The sequence below is a fragment of the Oncorhynchus mykiss genome, chromosome 18 (genome assembly GCF_057628025.1).
Source record: "Oncorhynchus mykiss isolate SJ-2025 chromosome 18, ASM5762802v1, whole genome shotgun sequence".
NCBI lineage: Eukaryota > Metazoa > Chordata > Actinopteri > Salmoniformes > Salmonidae > Oncorhynchus > Oncorhynchus mykiss.
Window position 1 is genome coordinate 34702501 of NC_143039.1, and position 5748 is coordinate 34708248.

Consider the following 5748-nt stretch of genomic DNA (forward strand, 5'->3'; position numbering starts at 1 on the left):
ATCGAATCGTACTACACCAGCTCCGATGCTCGTCGGATGTGGCAGGGCTTGCAAACTATTACAGATTACAAAGGGAAGCATAGCCAGAATGTAGTGCGTACGGTCCATTACATCACCGGGGCCAAGTTTCCTACCAGGCACTGTTAGAGGAAGGCCCTAAGAATTGTCAGACTCCAGCCACCCTAGTCATAGACTGTTCTCTCTGCTACCACACGGCAAGCGGTACCAGAGTGCCAAGTCTCAGTCAAAGAGGCTTCTGAACAGCTTCTACCCCCAAGCACTAAGATTCCCGAACATTCAATCAAATGGCTACCCAGACTATGTGCAATTCCCCCCTCTCTTTTACACTGCTGCTACTCTCTGTTATTATTACCTCGACTAACTGGTGACCCCGCACATTGACTTTGTTTCGGTACCCCCTGTATATAGCCTCACTATTGTTATTTTACTGCTGCTCTTTAATTATTTGTTACTTTTATTTCTTATTTTGGGGGGTATTTTTCTTACCTGCATTCTTGGTTAAGGGCTTGTAAGTAAGCATTTCACTCTAAGGTCCACACCTGTTGTATTCGGCGCAAGTGACAAATAACATTTGATTTGACAGGATACTCGCGGCCGTGTTTAGCACTAATGGAAGTTTATCTTATGCTTTATCTGGGTAGCCAGAGAGTAGAGCATTGCAGTAGTCTAATCTAGAAGTGACAATAGCATGGATTAGCTTTTCTGTATAGTTTTTAGCCAAAAGTTTCAGAATTTTGTAATGTTACAAAGATGGATAAAAGCTGCCCTTGAAATATTCTTGATCCAGAGTAACGCTGAGGTCCTTCAGCAGATATAATTGTTTCTTGAGACCTAGAACTAGCATCTCTGTTTTGTCTGAGTTTAAAAATAAAACATTTGCCACCACTCAATTTCTTATGTCTGAAACACAGGCTTCCAAAGTAGGCAATTTTGGGGCTTCACCATGTTTCATCTAAATGTACAGCTGTGTGTTGTGTGCATAGCAGTGAAAGTTGACATTGTGTTTCCGAATGACATCACCAAGAGGTAGAATGTATAGTGAAAACAATAGTGGTCCTAAAACAGAATCTTGAGGAACACAAACTTACAATTGATTTGTCAGAGGACAAACCATCCACAGAGACAAACTGATATCTTTCCAACAGATAAGAGCTAAACCAGGCAAGAACTTGTGCGTGTAGACCAATTAAGGTTTCCAATATCTCCAAATGAAGGTGCTGATCAATGGTGTGAAAACAGCTAACAGCTAAACTAATCACTCTGACATCAACGCAAATGTAATCGAAAATCTAATCAAACACTTCATGAGCTCATGTTGCACAACATTTCTAAAGGCTATGCAATTGTGCAAGAAAACAGAATGATGACCTCTATTAAAAAGAGGAGAATCCCATTAGCTTTCTATAGACTAGGCCTACTATATTTATTTCTGAACTTTCCTAATATTAAGCACATTGTTGATCTTTACAGCAGGAGTATAGCCTACCTGGCTGGCATGAAAAGGAACCACTGGAAAGGCTTCCTCCATTTGCTATTGAGGTGCATAGACATTTTTTTTTCCCGGACCCTATTTCGAGACAGGTGCATGATAATGGTCCATTCTAAATCAAAACATATTTCACACATATAAGATTTAGTGTAAAGACAAGATTAAATCAAGAATAGTCTGATGGGTGACAATATTAACCTATCACTTGTGAATTATATATTATCACTTGTGAATGATGCCCAGCATAAGGCAAGAAACAGAGCATGTCTTTTTTTTGCAACTTTTTCAAATCATAGTCGCACACTTCATGTAGTCTAGCCCATAGGCTTATATGATAAAGTTTGTATCACAACCAAAGTGGCCAAATAACTTCTTAAAATTAAGCTTTACAAGGGGTTTAGAGCCTAACTGGCATACATAAGCAGCGTATGAGTTTCAAGTTTGGGGAAGATAATTTTCACCATAAAAATGCACTTTTATAATAAAAGCATCACATGCATAATTGCATTTGCGGTCACTTTTGATAATGGTGTTTTCCCGCTAATGGAACATTTGTGCTTACCATGAGCGTATTGCTGCACTTATAATGTGAAGAAATAGCCTAATAGTTTATCAAACTTTTAAGCTAAACATTTTGATCTGTTGCGTCAACCCCATTGCGTAAAAAAATAAATTATGCTAGTGGTTGTATTAATTTGGGATCTATTGCATCCCACAACTGTTCCAAACTATGTTTGGAATATTTATTTTTCGCACAGAATAGGTAGACTTTTGTCCTATGGGGATAGTAGATTGACATAGGCTAGTGCTTTTGCTGTTCATTAGGCCTACTCATCTTGTTCTTCCAATATCTTCAATATGCACCTCAGAATTGGATAAGGACGCGTGCATTTGCATCCCCGATGTGTCTGTCTTCACTTGTAGCCTGTGAGAAAGACCCAATCACCTGATGGAGAGCCATGTGAGTGAGAGGCACTTCGAACTGCGCGGCACTCATAAAGAAGGGCACAACACAGCATTCCGGGCCAAGGGCACAACGGCCACTGGCGCAAGAGGCATGGACTTTTTTAGGGTGCCTCTTTCCCCCTTTTTCCTCTCTCTACCCTACTGATGTTACATTTGCAAAACCCTTGGTTTAACATAGAGATTCTGGGAACATCAGAAGGTGGGGGGAAATTAACTATATTCTGGTAATCCGAACAATTGAACATATGCGGTGGTACTTAATGAATATGATGTCAGTTCGGGTTGTCATCTGAGACATTCTCTATTTAACCAGGTAGGCAAGTTAAGAACAAGTTCTCATTTACAATTGCAACCTGGCCAAGATAAAGCAAAGCAGTTTGACACATACAACGACAGAGTTACACATGGAGTAAAACAAACATACAGTCAATAATACAGTATAAACAAGTCTATATACGATGTGAGCAAATGAGGTGAGATAAGGGAGGTAAAGGCAAAAAAAGGCCATGGTGGCAAAGTAAATGCAATATAGCAAGTAAAACACACAATGATAAGATGACATAAACTCTACAGTGGAGGTTATCGGATTCACATGGAATTGTTGTTCAATTTAAACGTTTGAATATGAAATTATTTGTGATGGGATGAAATGTGATTTTAGCTTCTAAAATGTGAGATTTGGGTTTTCATAAGATCTCTGCTCAATCAGTGGCCCGCCCCTGTGAAGGGACATGGGCTATAAAACTTTTCAAACACGACCTCCTCTCCCTTCCTATATAAGCCCTTGGCGACAATATAACCTCCTGTTCCGAGGACGACGGTCCGATGTCAGAATGGTTCAGATAATAACTACAGAATGAAGCCAACATCAGTGTGAGCTTTGGTTGCGAAGGGTATGAACTTTGAACTCTTATTCACTACAGAAATGATACCTCCAAGCCATTGAGTTAGCAACAGCAGATGCAAACGCAGGTTAGGAAGGAACAGACAGAGTATCCAGTCTACCACACAACGACGTTACTACAACGTATTTACCAGCAGAGACATTCTTCAAAGGACAAAGGACTCTGTGGGGCAACACGGCCTTCCATCTACCACCAACCTACCGAAGCGCAGCTCAGCGTAAATATTTACATTCTCCTTTATGACGTAATTTGTAATCAAGTTATGATTTAATTATGTGTAATTCTGTGTGATTAGTTAGGTATTTAGTAAATAAATAATTAAACCCAATTTTGTATTGCTGGTTCAACTTGTTAGCCAGGATTCGTGCAGATAACCAAGAATTTAGAACTTTCAGATGAGACTGAATTAAGATGACGATTAATATTGACTGCTATTGATGTGAAATATTACTAGGTCTTTAAGAGTTTATTCGGAAGATAACAGCTCTATAAATATTATTTTGTGGTGCCTGAAATTACATTTACATGATTAACTCAATCAGGTAATATTGATGACGGAGAAATTATTTTATAGATTAGCATGTCATATCACTTAATCCGGCATAGCCAAAGATACGACACTACAGTATATGCAATAATTTCATATACAATTGCATGGTTTCCCTCAGTAAACAGCTGCAGCTTCCGTCCGTATAGCAGGCGTGAGTACTCTGGAGGCATGGACGCTGCTGTTGTGTGCAAAGATAATTACCTTCAGATTGTCCTTCCACCATTCCTGGTACCCGTCAAGGGACTTGCCCGTGGCAGTCCCGTTGGTCCCTTCATCCAAACCTGGAGTCACCATATATATATGCACATTACATATAACTCACTGTACTATCAGTGTCCATTTCGAAAACTCTAAATTACTGGACACCTATGTGAAACAATGCAACAACCATTACATGTAAGCTGACATTGACTAAAACCAACTAGTGTTGGATCCTGTGTTTTACATTATAGCCATTACCATATATATGATTGACTATTATCTGCTGTTGGCTTGTGTGGATGTATGTATGTGTTATGCAACATAGCTGACTTGAAACATTGTTAAAAGTTTCAAGGCCATGGGCCTTTCTCATGATGGAAAAATACAGAAGACAGGGCACATTCAGAGCGTGGGGTTGCAGAACAAGCAGTCTTTTGTTAGATAACAGGAGCCAGGTGCGAGATAACGGTATGGAGCATGAGCGCATGGATGTTCTTCACAGCAACAGTTACATCTATCAACAGAAGCGCCAAGAGGCGGGGACCTGCCTGAGCGCCTGCAATAGGCTGAGCAAGTTTAAACCACGCCCAGCCTCTACTGTGATAGGCCAACAGACGGGTTGGAACTGTCTATCACAGTATAACGAATACTGTTTACATACATCTTGTCAGTTCTCTGTTTTGCCCTGCGAGGTGGGACAGAGAGCCCGTTTATACGAAAATTGCATTTACCACTTATTGCTTAGCTAATAAAAAAGACATAGTATACAATCGGTGACTCATTGTCATATTTATCCTGATACCAGATTCGAATTGACGCAATTCTAACACTAGCCTAGAGCTAACTAGCTCTTAGTCAAGCAAACTTTAGTTAGCATCAAACTAGCAAACTGTTAAGCGCTATTTTCGTACGAATATTAGCACTAACACATTGTGACATCACATATTTACATATATTACCTAAAGTAAACTGAGCCTTTGTTCATAAAAAAAGAAAACGTCGTTGAAAAAAAGTACAGAAAGTTTGGTCGCCATCTTAATCCCTTCTCTTACATGTAAACCATTAGCAACCTTGTCTAACTCCATTACTTACAATGGGTAAAGTACCAACCAATTTTTCACTCGGTTAAAATTGCCTTCAAACATCAAACTCAGAGACTTTGTAATTAACCATGTTACCTCAATATTTTGAGTCATATTGCACGTTTTCACATTACATACCTGAATTAAAAGTAAAATGATGAGAAGGAAAAACATTAGTGTTCAGAACTAGTCATTCTCCAAGAATGAAAAATAAATCTCCAAGACCTCACGATCTCACTAATGCATTCCATTGACGTCACAGCTCCCCTAGTGGCAGTAATTATATACATTCATTAAATGTATAATATAACAAACAAAATAAAACATCAGAAATATGACCATACATATGTTATCAACTTATCAACAAAAATGTATTATTTTCAAATAAATCTAATTAGACCTATAAACACAGTAACCCTAAATATTTCCTAACGATATCATAACTTAAATATAGCCTACTTGCTCCTCAATTGGATCAAAGACATCTTGGTCATTATTTTCATCATCTCTAAGGAAACTAACTGGGGCAGACAT

The 5748-nt window shown here is 38.9% G+C and overlaps 1 long non-coding RNA gene across 2 annotated transcripts in view; it reads right to left on the reverse strand.

Moving 5' to 3' along the window:
* LOC149975480 (uncharacterized) overlaps positions 1 to 5463 on the reverse strand; it is a 14949-nt gene extending 9486 nt beyond the window's left edge. The window contains exons 1-3 of one of the 2 annotated variants that reach the window (XR_016488410.1): positions 5353 to 5463; positions 4133 to 4212; positions 1508 to 1622 (exon numbers count right to left, since the gene is read on the reverse strand). This is a non-coding gene — a long non-coding RNA (uncharacterized LOC149975480). The remainder of the gene's footprint in view (positions 1 to 1507; positions 1623 to 4132; positions 4213 to 5352) is intronic. The other variant, XR_016488411.1, reaches the window with a different exon arrangement.
* Between the last annotated feature and the right edge of the window lie 285 nt (positions 5464 to 5748).